General features: G+C 43.0%; 1 protein-coding gene and 1 long non-coding RNA gene across 2 annotated transcripts in view; one reads left to right on the top strand and one right to left on the bottom strand.

The window, feature by feature from the left end:
- Synpo2 (synaptopodin 2) overlaps positions 1 to 20574 on the top strand; it is a 154160-nt gene that overhangs the window by 80749 nt on the left and 52837 nt on the right. The window lies entirely within an intron of this gene.
- Positions 8957 to 13385, bottom strand: LOC134485960 (uncharacterized). The gene is made up of 2 exons (XR_010064424.1): positions 12305 to 13385; positions 8957 to 9734 (listed from the first exon to the last, which is right to left on the bottom strand). It is a non-coding gene; the product is annotated as an uncharacterized LOC134485960 (long non-coding RNA).

Genomic DNA, 20574 nt, shown 5'->3' with positions numbered 1-20574 from the left:
AATGAAAAGGGATTTTTGCAAAAGAGAATTAGATTTGGATGCAGATGTGACCATCTATTTTTGCTCTATGGCTTGAACGTTTTGAGCTGATGCCTCTGTTGAGAGACTGAATAGGATAGGATAGGATAGGATAGGATAGGGTAGGGTAGAGTAGAGTAGAGTAGAGTAGAGTAGAGTAGAGTAGAGTAGAGTAGAGTAGAGTAGAATAGAATGCAAAATATAACACATACAGTGCACACTCTATTTCCCTGAGTGTTATATATTTATGGGCAAGCATGAATTAAAGAGCAGACTTCACACAGGAGGTAACCCTTTTGTTTGTCATCATAAAGAATAAAATTATTTCCTTCTTAATAATTTGTCCATAAAATAGTTAAAGAGCATTATGTATGTACTAGAAGCTGTGCCAGACGTCAGGGGTAGGGTAATGGTGAAAGAGAGACATGGTACTGGTTCATGTAGAACCCAGCTGCTTCCAGAAGAATTGAGCATCAGAGCAATGAGCTGGGAGCTGGGAGGGGGAGAGAGGACTCTCTCATGTTCTGAGACACTTCCACGACTCGGCCTGGGCCAGGCAACGCCCTGTGTCTAAACCTGAAACTCCACAGGCAAGACATGGATTTCAAGACCTTAACCTGAATTTTTAAAGCTGAGTCCTGGCCTATTTCAATGACTCTTGTTTTCCTTTCTTTCTTTCTTTTCTTTCTTTTTATTAAATGATTTTATTCTGCATGCATGTTGAGGGGACAGAGCATGCTCGGGCAGCATGATGATCAGAAGACAACTTGCTGAAGTTGGTTCCCTCTCTCTGAATAGTAGCCCAGGGTTTGAACTCAGGTTGTCAGATTAGCAGCACTCACTCTTCCTGTCGAGCCATCTCACTCACCCTGGCTTTTTCTCTCTGAGAAAGTAGCAATGCAGCACTTTTCATCCACCATGTGGCACTCAGGGATCAAACTCGGGTCATCGGACTTGCAGTAAGTGTCACTACTGGCTACACTATTCTGTCTGGCATGCCTAAGATTCTAGCCTAAATCTCTAGAACGGCCTATAGCAACGACAAAAACAAGACTCACGAAGGGAAGGCATCCTTTACAAGGTAGAAGTGCAATGGAAACAGAGATGGAGGACCAGCCATTGGAAATATGCCTAATTTGAGTGGATTAAATTTTATTCCAAAATTTTCCTTTAAATGTGTCTATCTCATTATTCGGGGATTCTTGCTTGTTGTTTGCAAACTCAGGATCTAAACACGTTCTGTTGGATCTATCATCGAGGGCGGCTTGCTGCCTACCTGCGTGGCTCTCTGACACCGAGGGCTGAGCACTCTCATCCTGGATCCATACACTCACTGACACTGCAGTGTAACTCAGCAGCTTCCTTCCCCCCCCCACACACTTTGCTCTTCAAGCACACTTCTCTTCAAACTCAACCCCCAATCCCCACCCCGTGTGATCTCTACCGCAGCAAGTGTTCTGAGGTCTGGAAATCTGATCACTGATTTTAGCAGGTTTTCTCCTTCCTTACAGGTCTTTGTTTTGAACTATTTTTTTTTCTAATTTTAAAGGTGTGTCTGATGATTCAAATCAAGAATGCTCAGCTATGTTCTGATGGTGAATTATACCCAATTAACAGATGTAACACCTGAGCTTACAGTGATAGAAGTGTCGGGTGACGACCCCTGAGACCCGATGCTGCTTTCTTATCAAACACTTGGCTATCCCGGGAGGCCTCAGAGCCAGCTCTGACCCCATATTAGGCTCCTCTGTGTCTTCTCATGGACAGGTAGTTTCATAGAGAATCTAATTCTCTTCCCTAGTGTGTTTAAACTGCCCAGAGGATGAGGCAGGCTGCCAAAAATACACTTAATGTCTGTGTCAGCTGGGCCAGCCCAAGATCCACAAACACATGTCATAGTCTTCCCTGGGCCTGTGGGCAAGGCAGGTCTGTGGCCACAGGAATATGTAGCAGAGGAACGGCTTCCTAGGTGGGTCCCCTTGTCAGAACTTCAGATGGGAATGTTCTGGGCTGCACATTCAGAGCAAGTGTGTTGCTCAGGCCACCCTGATAGAGGGAGGCTGTCTAACTCCTAAGTGGAACAGGAGGGGGCAAGGACGGAATCAAGGTTGTTTTGGCGGGGTGTGGAATGCCGTTGGGTCACAACCAAGCAGGGAGAGGTGACGTTGCTTCAAATGCACTTCACCCAGCAGCTCATCATCTGGTGTTGGGGTTGCGGGGGTTAGAGTTTGGTAGATTGCAGTGTCAATGACAGTGGACACAGAAATGGCTAGAAGTGATGCAAAACTGACATCAAGTCTGGGGAGCCCGGTATCAGCCAAGTTTAGGTTCCGTTACTCCTTTTCTTACTGTGTGTGTCTTTTAGCAAGTTATGTAATTACAAATTCTGTTTCCTCAATTGTAAAACTACAAGGGTTAGGGCTAACTCAGGGGGTTTTAACAGTACCCTAGAACAGTACGTCCTTCCTTAAGAGTTTGACTGTTCGATGTTCAGTTTTATTTTATTTCTTTTAGATGTTTGACTTTTGAAGTCAAAGCCTTTGCGTACCTACGTAAGAACGAGATGATCTTACAGAAGATGTGTTATACCGGGAGCCCATCGCTCAATTCTCTTGGGTTTTAGGAAGATTCCTATGAACCGTTGACTGATGAGATCTTTACTGGTCATTAAATCGCAGAGCAATGAAAAGATGAGCTTATAAGGCCACATCTCCTAATCCTTATAATCTTTTCAACTAGTTCCATTCCTTGGTGACTAAATATTCAAATACATAAGCCTGTGGGGGGCATTCTCATTCCAACTACCACCCCGTGATATGGAATAGTTTGAGATAGACTGCTGTTTGATCTCCTTTAAAGGTCTGGAAGAATTCTCCTGAGATGCCGTCTTGACTCAGATTTCTTTTGGTTGAGATGTTTTCAGATGTCATTTCAATATCACTGGCCATTATAGATCTGTTGTCTCTTTTATATATTCTTGTTAAATCATCTATCTTGGTTTAACTTTGGGAGGACATAAGCCTCGAAAACATCATACATGTCTTGTAGATTGGGTCCCAATGATTTTCTGAATTTCATTGGTATTTGTTGTAACATCCCCCTTATTTCTAACTGTGTTCATTTAGGTTCTTTCTCGTTATTGGTTAGCATGGCTAAGGGTTTCTTAAATTCCTATTCTTAAAGAACTAACTCATTTCTCCAGAACTTCAGAACCATGATGTCATTGAATACTTGAAGGAAAATATAAATTCTGATGCACATTGGTCTCTAAGCCTAAGTGTCTATGAGAAACATGCAGATACCATTTACTGGTTATCTGCAGTGTCATTTATTCCTTCTAAAACCCATGAGTTAGCCCTAACACTTGTACAAGTGTTTTACAAGTGAGGAAACAGAATTTGTGATTATATAACTTGCTAAAAACACACACAGTAAGTGAAGGAGTAACTGAACCTGAACTTGACTGATTCCCTTCACTTAATGGGTCAGTAGAAGTAGGCACCAAAGTCTAACTGTACGTAAGCTATATCTAAGCCACACTTCCAAGGCTCACTTATTCAGTTACTGGGGTGCTGATGGTCCTACACATGCTATTCCCACCATGACATACTGCCAGCTGTTGCCGAGATTTCAATCTTACTTGTGTTCCTTGATAACTATGGTATGTGGGACAAAAGACTTGTGTCTTTGCCTCAGTTTTTATCATTTGTACTGTGAAGGCTAGTAATGGAGTCTCATATTGGTACTCATAGTGCATATTGGAAATACACAATCATTATAAAGAATATGTGTCAGCATTATTATATTCATTAGACCTGAGATATCTCTCATCTCTCTCTCTCTCTCTCTCTCTCTCTCTCTCTCTCTCTCTCTCTCTCTCTTTCCCACACACATACACAGACATACATATACACACATGTGATGTAGTTGTAGTTGCATTCCAACATACACAGACACATACAGATATACACACACACACACATACATACATGAACATACAAATTGAGCCCAATCAAATTCATCCTAAATAAATTCTTCCTTGAACTTGTTTTCCTGGCTTCGTTGATGAACTCATTATCCACAAACTCTTCTAAGCTAAAATTTTTCATGTTCACTTAGCATTTCATCATTAATGCCAGTTCCTAAGTTCTGTCAGATTCATCGGAAAGAGTACCACAAACATCACCCACCCTTCAGTGCTGGCCTCAGGAACATTCGTGAATGGTCTTGTCTAATTCAGGGACTGTAACCATAAATGTTTCTTAGTACGTAAGCTACAGTGGGTACAAACTGAGCTGTACTATAAGGGTTAAATACATCGTTTTGAAGACCTATGACAAAATAAAGTAAACATTTCATTAATTTTTTTATTCAATATGTTGAAGGAATATTATAGATATATAGGGTTAAATGTTTGATAGTACTTTTTTCTTGTTGATACTGAGGATAATACCTAACTCCTTTTGTGTGCTGGCCAAATGCTCTACCAAAGAGCTTGTCCCCAGCCTGTTTTATCCTGGAGACAAGTGTCTTGCTAATTTCCTCAGACTAGTCTTGAATTCAGTTCTAGTGTAACCAGGGCAGAGCCAGGATTATGTTTTTCGTGTTTTGCGTTGCATGTCTGTGCCATAGGCCGGGATTGAGACAAGTATGACGTTTGCTGGTTTCTGCTTTTAAGATGGTTTCTGAGAAGCTTAGGACTGCCAGTGCAGCTCGTGTTGGTACCACACTTTCAGCTTCTGTTGGGGAGTTCCAACCTGGACCCTTCCTAATGCCCTCCTTCGGTTACCCCACAGGTCTGCCTAACCCTGCTTTCTTCTGCTGTGTGTCAGTTCCTTTGTCCACACTGGTTCTCAAAGTGCTGGCCCAAGGGCAAGCAAGCCAACAGGACATGGCCTCATTTGTACTGAAGAACCCTCACTGACTCCTATTTCCTAGCATGGAACTTGCAAACAGTCCTAACTCTGGACAAGGTTTTCATCCTTCCTGCCTCTCCGACCTTGTCTCTGTGGCTCTCTGCCTCCTGCTTCACATTTCAGGAGCCCCGAGCTGTTCTGGATCGTGAGTCTTTTCACACATTTTGGAGTTTGCACATATCGTTCCATTTGCTTTGAACACTCTTCCCCTTTCTGCTCATCTTGATGAAGTTTTTTTTTTTTTCTCTGCCAAAACCGGGCTCAGACTCCAGTTCCTCTACACTGGCTTCCCAACAATTTGAATCTCTATTTTTCGACAGCTGCGTTGTTTTGTTTACTGAACTGACGGCTTCACCATGGTTCCAGTCACACGTGTCTCACCTAGGCCATTGACAGAGAACATGAATATATCTTACCCCTCCCACTTATTGATACTTAACTACCTGGACTTCGATAAGGAAGTGAAAGTCATACTTGTTCTTACAGAGAGAGATGCAGGTTTATGAAATATAAGCAAACCAGGAGTCGATTATTTTAACTAAAACTTAGGAGAAATGTAGCAACACAATTATAGCATAGCTGGGGCGTGGCCCTCAAGCCTATTCTGAAGCCAACACACCCACCGCCATTCTAACAACGTTAACAGTAGCTACTGCCCAAGGACAGAGAAACGAGTTAACTACAAGTCTTCTTTCTGTCTTCACGGGGAAAGAAAAAAACATGAGCAGCACTGAATACTTGCATTTTCTGGGGCTGCTGTTCCTTCCCTTGGCATGCTACTAGAGGGAGGCTCAGAGACTGGGCCACTGCTCACTGGACTTCAGGCCTCAGGTATCTCTCACCTGCTCTGGCCCTGGGCCAGCCAGCCCTTCCTTGGGGGAGGTTTCTTTCTGGCCAGTGCTTTTATGGGCACAGTTTGTCTCTAGGCAGTTCTCTAATTTCTATTTCTGTCCCGCCCATTCAGAAAGACACATTCTTTCCTTAGATACGTTAATACCTTCGTTTGGGCTGCCCTAGCCTCAGCTCAGTCCATTTCTATGAGGTAACTCTGGGTATTACTCTTCTCGTGTTACTTGGTACTGAGGTGAACCACAGAAGGCAAGCCCTTCTCATCACTGCCAAGGTCTCGGCCATGCCTGGATCCTGCCTCTCTGCACTTGCCCTGGGGAGGAGAAGACAGGTTTCTCCAATGAGGAAGGATCAGTACCCTACCCTGCTCTCCTGACAGGTGGGAGGGGAGGTCATGATTCTATAGCTATAGTTTGGTTCACTTAGGACTTGCCTCCAGGCCAGGTTTGTAACCACACTTTTGTGAAGGCACATGTCACATAATTGAGGGAAATCTCCAGTGTCTAAACTGATGCCCCCATTTACTGAATATTCTCTAATTGACCTACCTGGTGCCTTCCCTCAATTCTAGAGTATGTGCCTAGCGGAGTACACAGGCTGCCCTGATGACTTCCAGGCAGAGTATCTCTTTCCAAAGACGAAGAGAAAAGAACTCTGTAATTGGCTTTTCTTGAATCCTGGGCAGTATATCTCTTCCCAAAGATGAAGAGACTAGAACTCTGTAGTCTGCTATTCTTTAGATTGTTCAGTGTGTGTAGGGACGAGAAAGTTAGCAGGGGAAGTTTTAAGAGAGTTTATTATGTGCTTCTTAGGAGCCATAGAACGTGAAACAAAATTTTGAACAAGTTGGCGTGTCTCGGTTTAAATCCTCCTTCCAATGTGCATTGGTTGAGTTTCATAAGCCTGGCCCAAACGTTACTTCCTGATGAGAGAGGGGGCTTAACAGAATTAAGGTCCTTGGGGTCTATACTGGATTCTGCTGGGTCTCTGGCTGTGCAACCTTGAACAAGGATCTTAATGTCTCTGAGTCCCAGTTCTCCCTGGGAAAGAGGCAGTTTGTGTGTTAATTCCTAAGCCTCTCACAACCCTACAACACTGTAAGACTGTGAATTATTGTGGCAGTCTAGTACATGGATCAAAGCCTGAATTTTTAAACTTTCTTTCCTTCCTCTTCTTCTTCCTCCCCACCCCACACCTCTTTCTTTCCAGCTTACAACAAAGTCATTGAAATTATAGGCACAGGCTCTTGCTAGAATGCTAATCTCTCTGGTTACTTATAGGTAACTCACAGAACATTTCAGAGGCTCAGTCTTGCCTTCTCCAAAATGGGCTTAGCAGTCCTTACTCAGCTGCTGAGAGATCTGGCAAGGGTTTGGGAAAGCATGGTGCCTAGCTGCTGTCAGAACATGGGGAGATCAGAACCAAGCAGAACTAGCATTTACCTGATTAAAATAACCAGGAATGGAAGAGATGATCTGAGCAACTAATGCTGAGCCCATGGATGGCCATGCCTCTGCCTGGCCAGTCTCCAGGGACAGCCAGCGTTGAGGACCAACCAGATCAGAAGGTGGGGTGGATGTTTTGCGGGATGTAGGAATGGTTCTGAGCACGGGTGGAGAACAGTTCCCTCTTCTCCCTCACTGCTTCAGAGCTTCACGTCAATGGCCCTTGCTGACAATTTTTCAAGCCTTTGAGGCAGGGATGTTGATGTTCTGGCCAGTGCAGCCATATTTGTCTCTGATGAGACCGACAAAGGGAAAGTAAAGGAGCTTTGAGGGGAGACACAGGTAATAGAAGTGTTGCAGGACTGGGAAGCAGGGCACATAGGAAGCTAACAGGAGCAGAGGCAGGGGGATTTCACCCCTTGCCAGTCAACCCTGTTAGGCAGCAAGGTGGTTTCCTTAGGCAATAAGGAGAAAGAGGCTCACTAGGGATGGGGGCAAAGCTCTAAGGAAGCAGGCCACCTGGAACCCAGCAAGCAGATGCCTGGGCTGGATCAGGGGGGTGTTCTCCTAAGGTCACCCTTTCTTTCAATATCAAAGACCTTGCTAGCAGGTGAGAACTTCAGGCAGGCTTTGCACCAGTCTCTCCCAGTGGACTCAGCTGAGGGAGTCTTCTTGATGACTACCTAGGAAAGTAAGAAACTATAGCACATATGAGTATGCTCCCCCTATTCATACATACACATACATGTACACACATACATATAAACACACATACATATACACACATACATACACACGTACATACATATACATACATACACATACACAGATACACACATACATACATTTACATACATACACATACACAGATACATACATTCACATACACACATACATACACATGCATATATACACATGCATATATGCATATATACACATACTCACATATACATATGCACAATACACACACACACACACATACACACACAGGCCCTGGATTAGTGAGTTAGCATTGCTCAAGATGTACACTCTCACTTCCCGGCAGCATGGGGTGCTGCTGAAAGGCTGTGTGAAGTTTCTGGGCCACCTTCATACCATGCCCATAAAGAGCCCATGACCTCATCAGTATCTGTGTTGCCAGGGCTGGAGAAAGGGGAGAGGGAGGTGGACAGGCCTGAGGCAGCGAAGAACAGCAAGTTCAAAGAATTAAAATATATATGTATCTTTTTAGAATTCAAACGTATTGTTTGCAAAGAGGATTATTATAACTTTACTCTTGCTCCTTTTTTCTTCTCCCCCCCCCACATACACACACACACACACACACACACACACACACACACACACACACACTCATGCACACGCTACTCCTGAGACATAGGTCTAGAGAAATCTTAATTCTCCCAGACTCAGAGCTATCAAGCATGGGGTTTAAAGGGATGTGCTGGGGTGGATCTCCCTCTGCACACCACACTGACAAGGTTTCTACTCCCCTTTGCTCGTCCCATCAGCACACTTTCATTTCACTATGCAAAACTCTCTGATGCATTCAGGCGAGCGTTAGGACTGTGGCTACCTTCACTTCTGCACACAGCCCTTTCCCCTGCTTTAGTGCTACCAGCCTGGGCATGCTACTGCACACCTACAATGCCAGCACTTGGGAGGCTCTGGCAAAGAATTGCATCAAGTTCCATGGCAGCCAGGACAAACAATGCGTAAAAGACAAGCAAAAGTGACAATTCTTTTTAGTGTTTTAAGTTGTCATACCTTTTATACCCCAAACGCTTTCTTTTGTGTAAATATCCTCCCGAGGTTTTTTTTTTTTAAATCCTTATTAACTTGAGTATTTCTTATTTACATTTCGATTGTTATTCCCTTTCCCAGTTTCCAGGCCAACATCCCCCTAACCCCTTCTATATGGGTGTTCCCCTCCCCATCCTCCCCCCATTACCGCCCTCCCCCCAACAATCATGATCACTGGGGGTTCAGTCTTGGCAGGACCAAGGGCTTCCCCTTCCACTGGTGATCTTACTAGGATATTCATTGCTACCTATGAGATTGGAGCCCAGGGTCAGTCCATGTATAGTCTTTAGGTAGTGGCTTAGTCCCTGGAAGCTCTGGTTGCTTGGCATTGTTGTTCATATGGGGTCTCGAGCCCCTTCAAGCTCTTCCAATTCTTTCTCTGATTCCTTGAATGGGGGTCCCGTTCTCAGTTCAGTGGTTTGCTGCTGGCATTCGCCTCTGTGTTTGCTGTATTCTGGCTGTGGCTCTCAGGAGAGATCTACATCCGGCTCCTGTCGGCCTGCACTTCTTTGCTTCATCCATCTTATCTAATTGGGTGGCTGTATATGTATGGGTCACATGTGGGGCAGGCTCTGAATGGGCGTTCCTTCTGCCTCTGTTTTAACCTCCTGAGGTTTAAAAATACATCAGGAGGGGTTGGGGATTAGCTCAGTGGTAGAGCGCTTGCCTAGCAAGTGCAAGGCCCTGGGTTCGGTCCCCAGCTCTGAAAAAAAGAAAAAAGAAAAAAAAATACATCAGGAGCCCTTTTGTCAGTACCATCTGCTTTAGAGTCATTTTAAAATTTTCTGGTCCTCAGCCCTTTCTACTTTGGATGGGTCATTCACTGTGCCTAGTGCACAGCCATCTTGCTGGGATTTCCCTTCACCATCATCCTAGGCTTCCCCTTTCCTCTCTCTTGAGTCAGATTGCTTATTTCTTACATTCCACACCCCACTTTTTTTCTTATGTTTCTTTCTCACTTTCACAGTTCCATTTCTCCACTTGCTTTGTGAGGAAGCAGTGTTGCTCCACCCTCACAATTGACTGATAATTTAACCAGGCAGCATTCTCAGCTGAGGGCAGAGGCTCGGAGTTCTGCAGGAGCCAGCCTCTTGTCTCAGCTTCCACTGTTGCTGACAAGAGGTTTCAGGCCACTGGGATTCTTGTCCTCTGTTCTTCTCTTAGTAATTTGCATTCTCAAATTTTCCTGTGCCTGGGTTTGGCTACACATTTGATCGGATCTTGTGGGCTTTTTAAACTAAGAAACTCCTTTTCCTTGAAATATTTACTTGCTGATTTGTGTCACTTGTTTTCTAATCCTGACTTTATGTTACTTGGACCATAAAGTATCTGTATGCATTTTCTAGCTTCCCTTAGCTGCTTCTACTTCATTTAACTGGTCTTGCTGTTGGAATGTGTTGGGCTGTAGAGGGATCTGAAAACGCTCTCTCAGTCTTTCAGTTTCCTACTAAGCTGTTACACTGTTCGTTTCACCTGAGATGGTTTTAACCGACACAAGTATCTCTTGTGCTTTTTAATATTCCACCCTCTTCCTGTGCCTTGCATCCGACATCGCTCTCGAGAGGACGTTGACATTTCTTGGTGTCTTCTAAGAATTGTCTCTCCTTATTCCCTACTTTCCCCGTATCTTGTGCTGTTTTCTTTGTTTTGAAGATGAGGTCAGAGTGCTCAATGAAGAAGAGACACAAATGCCACTCCCAGGCTCAGAAAGGAATGGGATCCATCTTCGGTAGAACACAGATTACCCAAGGAATTTGAATTCAATAGCCTGAGCATCAAAATCTCTTCTGGACAGAGTGGGGATTTAAGATGTGAATCCCCAGTAGTCAGTTGCTTGGCTGCACGCCTGGGAATGCCTGGGGATTTCCTAAGAAAAGCATATGACTGTCAAGTTCTCGGGACTTACAAACCACAGCTGCCTCAAGGAGAAAGCAGAAGAATGCACTTTGGGAATGAAAACTACCACGAGTTCACAGTGTGTGGCACTCATCTCTCCAAGGCCGTGCCAATACAAAGAAGGAATCATTTCTGTCTATGATACAAGTGAACTTTGGGTAGTTCCTAGAGGGACAAGCTGGTTAATTTTCCTTTACTCATTATAATCATGGTAATATTTTATGTTTGTTGTGGGTACATCTGTTGGCTACAGATATGGGAGACAGAGACTACTGGGTTATGTCTCTGGCTTTTCCTTTGAGCTAGAAGAGCAGAGTTGCCTGTTATGATCAGGTCATTGCCACATGTAGACACTCCCTAACCACCACTTGTCTTTTAAGTTATATTTATCCTTTGGTGCATGACTAAAAACCTTTTTGTAAACAACTCGATTCACCCCATATCCAGGTTTACTTCTTTTCTTGTTACTTTGTTAATTCACCATGGTGAATAGAAGGCTTCTGATGGTTAAGGAGCTTCTTAGTAGGCAGTTACATGTAGCCTTTTGCACCACATGGAAAGACATGGTCCCTACTGCCATGAGATAGGTAACTATTTACCCCCCCACACACACACACACAAGGAAATAACTAAACACCAGAAATAACAGCACTGCCAAGAATGTAGAGAATGGAAACCCCTGTACGTGGTAGAACCCTGGTACAAATGTAAATTAGTCCATCATTTAAAAAAAATCAGTATGGGGATTAAAATTTTTTATAAATTAAAAATAGAGCCACCAAATGATCTATCAGTCTAATTCCTGGATATATATATATATATATATATATATATATATATATATATATATATATATATATATGTGTGTGTGTGTGTGTGTGTGTGTGTGTGTCTGTCTGTCTGTCTGTCTGTGTGTATGTCTGTGTGTGTCTGTCTGTCTGTGTGTATGTCTGTGAGTGTATGTCTGTGTGTGTATGTCTGTGTGTAAATATATATATATGAATGAAATGAAATAAGATGTCAAAAATTTATCTACTTGCATTTTCGCATTTATTGCAATACTAAAAAACCAAGAAATTGAAGCAATATGAGTGACCACAGACTGAGACTTGGCTGAAGAAATCCTGGTGTGCACATGGGATACCATTCAGCCACTAAGCAAATGAAATTCCATCATTCGTGACAGTGTGGACAGAACTGGAGAGTTGGTGTCATTACAAGCCCAGTACAGGAGGCTAAGCAGCGTATGACCTCACCCACAAGATGAGTGTAAGAAGTCGATCTCATGAAGTGAAGGCAGAGCAGTCGTTACTGAGGCTGAGGAGAGTAGGGGATCCAGGACAGACATGGGAATGTTGGTGGGTGGGTGTTACTTACAGACAGAGGCAAGCAAGAAGTTAGGTCCTGATCCGTGTCTACAGAAGGCGGTTATAGGCAACAGCGAGGTCCTCTGCATTACAGAGAGATACAAAAGGGGTTTAAACATTTTCAAGGTAAAGAAGCAATTAATGTTTAGGAAATATGTTTAACTTGATTAAAGCTTTAGTAACACAGTATATACGCACGTTACATAACACAGGACACTAGAAACATATGTACAATTGTGTGTGGAAAGGTGTTGGTGCCAGCTCATATGGTTATGTGCATGAATGTTTGAAGGTGTGCTTGCACGTGTGTGTATGTGGGGATCAGAGGTCATCTGTCTTCCTTGGTCACTCTCCACATTACTGTTTGGTTCAGATTTTTCTCCATGAACCTGGAGCTGACAGACCTGGCAGAGTTGGCTGATCAATGTGCTCCAGATAGCCTCCTGTCTGTGCCCCAACTCAATGCCGGAGTTAGAGGTGCTTGCCGTCCCACTAGTTTTTATGTAGGTGCTCAGAACTTAAACCCAGACCCTCGTTCCCCCAGTCTCAATTTTTTGTTTCAATGTAGCAGCTTGAAAATAAATTTAAGTTTATATTGATTTTGAAAAAAGGCATAAAACAGTTCTTATATGGAGAAATATATATATATATATGTATATATACACACTATCTCTGAGTCAATTTAGTGCTAACTCTATGTACACCACTGTGGGACCCTGAATGCTCATGGATTGGCAGTCTTACTCTGAAAGTGCCCTTCCTATGAAAAGCAATCTACAGATTCAGTGAGCATTCCATCACAAGTCAAATGTAGTTCTTCACAAAAATTGAAAAAAAAATCTCAAAAGTCATACGGAAGTACAAAAGACCCAGGATAGCCAGAGCAATAAACGCATTGCCAGTGACATCGCCATCCCTGATTTCAAGTAATACTACTGGGCTACAGTAACTCAAACAGCGTTGTACCTGCTTGAGAACAGACGCACTGATCAAAGGAGTAGAATCGAGGAGCTGGGTTTGAGTCATCTGCACACCTATTGCCACCTCAATTTTTAAAAGATGCCAAAAAAATATACATTGGAGAAAAGATAGAATCGTTATGGTGATGGCCAAAGTGGGGTTATGTGTAGAATGAACTAGATCCTTACCCTGTACAAAATTTAACCCCAAGTGGATTCAGGATCTCAGACTTGGTACCTGAATCCACTAAAGAGAAAGGAGAGAATATATTTTAACATCTAAGCTCAGGAAAGGACTTTCTGAGTAGAACCCTGACAGCACAGGGATTAAGATTAACACTCGGGACAAATGGAACCTGCTAAGAGCGAAGGATGCCATCATCCAAGTGAAGAGGCAACCTATGTGACAGGAAAAATCTTTACTAATCGTACATCTGGCACGAGGCTTGTGTCTGGAATATACCAAGAACTAAGTGTCAAGAAAGAAAGCAACCAAATTAAAAATTAGGGCATGGAACCAAACAGGAAACCCCAAAGAAGAAACACAAATGGTCAAGCAATGTTTTTAAAGATGTTTAGCATCCTTAGCCATCAAAGAAATGCAAATTAGAGCTAATTTATAATTTCTTTGTAACCCTCTTAAAGCAGCCAAGATAAATAATAACATGAAGAAATCTGCTGGTATAAAAGTGGGGGAAGAGAAACCCTTAAGCACTATTTTTAGGAGTGCAAACTGGTGCAGACGGTGGAAATTACTGTGGAGGTTTCTCAGAAACCTAGAAAGAGGTTTACCATATGTTCCGGAAATTCCACTCCTGGGCATATTCCTACAGGACTCAGTATCCTACTACGATGATATTGCTTACTTATTTCATTGTTGGTGTAGCCTCAGTAGTCATAAAACTAAGCAGCCTGTATGACTACCAGTGGATGGATGGTTGATCAAACTACATAACACTTAAACAATGGGTATTATTCAGCTGTTAAGAAAAATGAAATCCAAAGGTAGATGGATGGATCTGGAAGTAATCAGTTGAATGAGGTAATCCAGACGCAGAAAGACAAGGGTCACATGTTCCCTCTCGTGTGTGGAAGCCAGCTTTGACCTTCATTTCTCTTCCATGCAAACTTTGAAATGTCTTAGCAAGTATAAATGAGATGAAAGCGTTATAGACATTGCATTATTGTGAAAAATCACTGTCAAACTATCTATTTCATTAGACCCCCCAGAGCTCCCAGGGACTAAACCACCAACCAAAGAGTACACATGGAGCGACCCATGGCTCCAGCCGCATATGTAGCAGAGGACGGTCTTGTCTGGCATGAATGGGAGGAGAGGCCCTTGGTCCTGGGAAGACTTGATGCCCCAGTGTAGGGGGATGCCAGGGCGGGGAAGGCAGGAGGAAGTAGGTGGGGGAGCAGAGTCATAGAAGCAGGGGGAGGGATGGGGGTTTCTGGAGCGGAAACCCGGAAAGGGGATAACATTTAAATTGTAAATAAAGAAAATGTCCAATAAAAGCAAAGAAAAAAGTCCAAAAAAAAGAGAATAAAAAAATACCAACTTAGAAAAGTAAAATAAAGTAAGAGTAGGTGTGACTCATAGCAAGAGAATGATCTCAACATTTTGTTTTATAAACACTTTCTAAAATTAGGACCCTTGTCTAAAGAAATTATATGATTTTCCCATTAAAAATTCAACTGTTATAGACTGCTGTATAGGTTTTTTTTAATTTGTCAAGTGTTTTTATTCTAATTTTTAATGCCTATTAGTATGCTTGAATATATTTATGTTGCTACCCTACTCAGCTCTCACAAAATGCCATAATGTTTACAATGAATTAGCTTGAAGATCATTTTCTTCCTGTATAACAAGCATTTGCTGATTCTATTTGCTTTTGATTTATCTAATAATAAGGAGGAAATTATACTTGCTGTCAAAAAGGAATCAAGAACAAGTGGAAGTGGGTTGTAGTGCCACGTGCCCACAGTCCCAGCACTTTGGAGGTGGAATCAGAGGAACTTGAAATTCCAGTCCATCCTCAGATACATAGAGATATTAAGGTCAAATGAGCTAATTAGGCCCTGTCTTTTATTATGATGGTTATAATTATTGTTATACAATTATATAATACTTACATAATTATTAATTATACACTGTATATTTTTCCTAGGGACTATCTCCCTTGTTATTTCCTTCTTATTATTTGAGAATCCAATATGCACACAAACCCAAATTCCTCTTCGTCGCCCAACTACTGCTCTCCACCTCCCAACGTCACGTGATCTTTTCTGAAACTTTAGTCGAGTGCACGTAGTGCTGTCACTGTGCTCATGGGTGTGTTCTGCCTTGATGTCTCCCGGACCCCTTGCTCCTGGCAGGCCCTCTCTTTCTCTCCCTCCTCTCCTGGCTGGCAGAAGTCCCGCCCTATTCTCTCTATTGCCTAGTCATTGGCTTTTCCGCCTTTTATTGACAAGGCAGAGAATAAATGGTGAGTGAGCATTGCTTGCACAAACTTAAGACAGGAGATTCTTAACGTAAGCATTTCGTCACAGTGCAGTATCCAGATTGAAACCAGGTACTGGGATAGAGACATCAGCATTTGAGTAATACAAGGGTAAACGTTACACAGTTCGCAATAGAATCATGCCTACAAGCCACACATAGAGACATTCAAGATGAGCTTCTATCAGAGTAACAGAGAAGTGTTTGAGATTTCAGACATTTCAAAAAACAACATGTTAGTATCAAAAAACAATAAAGTTTCAAGTTGGTTTTTTTTGTTGTTGTTGTTTGTCTTTTTGTTTTGTTTTTGAAGTTATTTTCAAAACTTTGTATACAAAATATTTTGGTCACATTCTCACCTCCTCTCAACTCTTCCCAGATCCCTATCTCTACCTACCCCATGTCATATTCTTTCTCTCCATTAAAAACAAAACAATTAAGGACCCACACAAACAGAACGAATCCGTGAAGTCTGTTTTGTGTTGGCCAGCAGCTACCACTGGGCATGTGCCCTGCCCTGGGGTGCACCCAGTGTCACTTCACTGAGGTTACCAGCTGCAAATAGCTTCTTGGCTCACTTTCCCGTCTTTAGGCTGACCCTTTGTCTGACTGGAACCTGTATAGGTCTTGTGCGTGTGCTGCCGCAGTCTCTGTGAGTTAGGATGTGTTGTGTCTGGAAAACAGAGTTTCCTTGGAGTCATCCATCACCTATGCCCCTAAGAAGATTCCCAGATCCACTTCCAAGTAGCTCCTTTAGCTTTAAGGGGAGGGAGTTTATTGCTATCTACTGGACAAAGCTTCTCTGTTGAGTGACTCACGGTTCCGTGGGTGCACCAGTATGCCATTAGGCTGACTTTCCATCTCACTGTCTCAGAGTGATATAATGGGAGCCTGCAGGTTTGCAAGACAGTTCCTTGGCCCTTCATTAATTATGTGTCATCAACTCCCATCGGGCACTTCTAGCCCCAAGTGTTCCAAGATAAGACTGTTTGTCCCTTCATACTGTTTGTCCATTGTCGTCCCTAATGTGCCCAGTTCTATCAACCCCTTTGTTACAAGCACAGTGTGCCTTATTTCACAAGCTCATGGCGCCCAAGCAACCAACTGTGTCTATTGTTCTTCTGCCTTCTACTCCTTAAGTGGACAGAGCGAAGCCCATACACAGACTCTGACTCCGATTCCACAAGGAGAATCATGCCAAGATTCAGAATTGTGCCTTTTCACGCCTTCCCGTCTTTAAACATTCTTATGACGTTTTTATTTTACTTTCATTAAAAAATAAAATAAAATCATTGAGATGGTATCCAGATGGATCCTCACTGATGGATTCTGTCTGCATTCCACTTTAACCTCTAAAGGTATAATTTTCTCCACGAAGAACGTTTGAACCAACAGAAGTGACATTTTCTCCTTCTTGCAAACCCCCTCCTTCCAATGCTCCTGAATCTCTACTCACTCTCGCTGGTTCCCTCCAAGTAAAAGTAAAGGAGGTATCACTCATCTGCATGTATGCATTACTCAGGGTCTACACAAGATGTAGACGTCCCTCAAAAAAGTCAAGTCAGCTCAAAGGAGGAAGAAACCCTTGTTGTTTTTGTTTGCTTATTTGTTTTGACACAGGGTCTCACTCTGGCTGTCTTGGAACTCATGTAGTTCTGGCTGGCTTCAATTTCACAGAGATCTGCCTACCTCTGCCTCCTTTTAACAAGATCTATTAACAGAGGTCTGGATTGCCGGGATCCCTGCAAATGCTACGAGCAGCAGAGAAATAAGCTTGAGAGGCAAGAAACTCAGTTCAGTGCAAATTAGTTAGCAAGGCTGATACAAACCTCTTGAGTCTGACCCCAAGCAGTTTATTTTTTTTACATATTTAAACACAGTAAAATGTTGGGGGAAATTGTCCTCATGACAGCTATCATGACCAAAATTAAGCATGACCACATTGAAACTCCCTTGCAATGTACATGTCTTGAGCAAAGCACCTGTGACCTCTTCCACAAGAATGGGTTCTGTTGATTGAAAAGCAGCGCTCAGGATAAGGGCCTGTGGAGGATCAGCTTGAAATAAGCATAGCAGCAAACTCTTTTGCAAAGTACATAGGATCCTTTCATGCAAATGGGTTATATTGACTGAGAAACAATGCTCAGAATAAGGGGGATTCAGGCAAGGCCTGACTTTATAGAACAGCAAAAGTTACCAGGTTGTTAATGCATCCATTCTCAGCCTTCTGGATGAAAACCAAGAACGCACATCTCTACCATTGAGAAGAAAATCCTGTGTGTTTACAATTTTTTTTTCTGTTGGTACATGTAAGCATGGACATCGTGCCCTCTACAGTCTACAGGACTTCAAGAGTTAGCAAAAGAAGTATTTCATTCAATATTTGAAAAATAATGTGAATACCACAAAGATGGACAAAATACTAAAGCTGTAAAAGCAAGATCAAGAACCATGTCTCCTGAGTCGGGTTAGGGCTGGGGCTGCATAGAAAGCCCTGGAAAGGACTTTGTCTTTAAAACTCCACTCATTGAGGATGTTGAACATTAACTCTGGTTTCATTTTGCTGCGCTGAAATCTTCCTTCTCTTCATTCCTGAGTCTGGGGATTCCTAAAGCGTCCCAGGTTTTACAGAGTCCTGGCCCTGCCTCTGTTTCTAAAGAGGGCGCATGCCAGTCAGCTAGTGAGACCTTCAGGAGCTGTGTGAGGAAGCCAGAAATTCAAAGGGAATTTCTGTAGGGCAGAAAAAGATTTTTTTTCCCCCAGTTGACAAGGGGCATAAGTGATTCTCCCGGTTGATGAGGTAGACGGTGGACTGGGCCTTCTGGAAGGTCATGGAAGCCCATGAAAGGAAGGTTAGAAAGGACACAGCGGAAGGATCTGCTCCCATCTGTTTGGTAATCAGGTGAGGGGTGGTCGCTGTACAGGGTTTCCCCAGGCAGTGGCTAGGGTGGAGAGACTCTGCTCAGATTACTACCTATTGCAAAGAGGCGGCTGGGAACCACAAAGAATGGAGCTGGGAAAGAACCGTGAAGGCTGAGAGGGTGAATCATCTTCACTAGGAGAGGTGGCCCTTGGCCTCAAAACTCACAAAAGAGAGTCAGCAGTCGAGGGAAGGAATAAAAACAAGACCCAGCGATACCAAAAGACATTAACCTGAGCTTTGAAACCAGCACCCTGCATCCGGCAAAGCCAGCTGTGGGTCAGAGGGTGAAGCACAACAAGAAGCTGCCTGTGGGGAAGGCCTCCGCCTCACACAGCATCTATGAGCAGGGAACGTTGAATTAGGGAGAATGTTTGAAATGTGTAAGAAATGGACATCTTGCTTTAGATGAAATTGGGCTATTAATACCTGGAAATGAGGCTAATTAGGCTCAGCAGTGACTGAGGTAGGGAAATGGACTCTGCTCAACATTTTCAGACTGTGACAGAAGGTAGTAAGAGAAAACATTACTTAAATCACACCGTGGTTAATGGTTTCCTAAGCACCTTGCGAAACAGGCTGGTTTCTTCTCATTGATCCAGACTCTAGCCTTCTCTACCCTGCCCAGGACAGCCCTGTGACTGCAGCTCATGACCTGAAAGGACAGCCACCTACCTATTGTGCTCACCAGTGTCTGCTACACCAAGGTCACCTCTACTCCACATCTGTCAGCAACCTTGCACATCCAAGAACCTGCTATCTTGGGCTGGGATGGTGACTGACAGCTTTGATATTCCCGGCTCTGTTTCCAAGTCTTTTGTTTGCTCTTGAAGACCTGTCCACACCCTGTTAATATGGTCAATGGGCATCTTTTGTTTTTAGCACAACTCATCTTATGAATGAAAGTTTTAGCTGTGGGCTAGAGAGATGGCTCGGAAGTTAGGAAAACTTCTCTATCTCTACTTCCCGTATCTGCTGACTCACAAATCCCTAGAACTCCAGCTCAAAGGACAGGATACTTCCTCCTAGTCTCTGTGGGCTCCCCCACGTACATATGTGCCCCCACACGCACGCATATACAGAACTAGATGTAATTGGTTTGGTTTGGTTTTTAAGGTAAATTTGAATTTGTGCGTGTTGTGATTTCCCATTATGCTCTGGCGCAAGTATAATCAAATGGTCCGTGGGCTTTTTGTGTGGATGGAAGTTGTACGTAACAGCTTTGAAAGTTCACTCTTTGCATTCATGATCTGTTTATGCTCAAAATCAGGGCTTTGGTTTTTCAAGTTGGAGGCTGGACCTGAGCAGCGTGCCAGCTTATGTTGTTTGCCAGTTCTCACCCACAGAGTCTTGGCTTTGGAATACCTTCGATTTTTATTTTGTTTTGTTTTTTAGAAAAATAAAAGTCATATAGTTAAAGAGACACGCCAAAAATTCATAAAAATAATGACGATATATTCATCTTCTAGTCCTTTGAAAAATAGAATCAATTGAGTAAAATTAATAATATAGTTTCATGGAAAAGGTAACTTATTAAAATCACACACACATACACAGAGAGGGGGGGGGGAGAGGGAGAGAGAGAGAGAGAAAGAAAGAGAGAGAGAGAGAGCTCCTAACATGTTTCTTTAAAGTGTTTTATGGAAAACAAAGTATCATGTTGTGATCAGGTTATCCAACAGATAGTATGATTAGCAAATTAATCAAATGAACTAACATAAACAAAGTGTTGAGCTCCAACTGCATTTCCCTTACAAATTGCTCACAGATTTGAGACTGGCTGATAAGAGCAGCCAAGGGTTCTTGTCTGCCTTTGCACCACTCTCCTTGACTGGCTATGACCCAGGATCCCTTAGGCAAGATGATGACATCCACTCAGCCGTTCCTTGATTAGAATA

Source organism: Rattus norvegicus, chromosome 2 (genome assembly GCF_036323735.1).
Source record: "Rattus norvegicus strain BN/NHsdMcwi chromosome 2, GRCr8, whole genome shotgun sequence".
NCBI classification, from domain to species: domain Eukaryota; kingdom Metazoa; phylum Chordata; class Mammalia; order Rodentia; family Muridae; genus Rattus; species Rattus norvegicus.
This window is presented reverse-complemented; position numbering and strand designations above follow the sequence as displayed.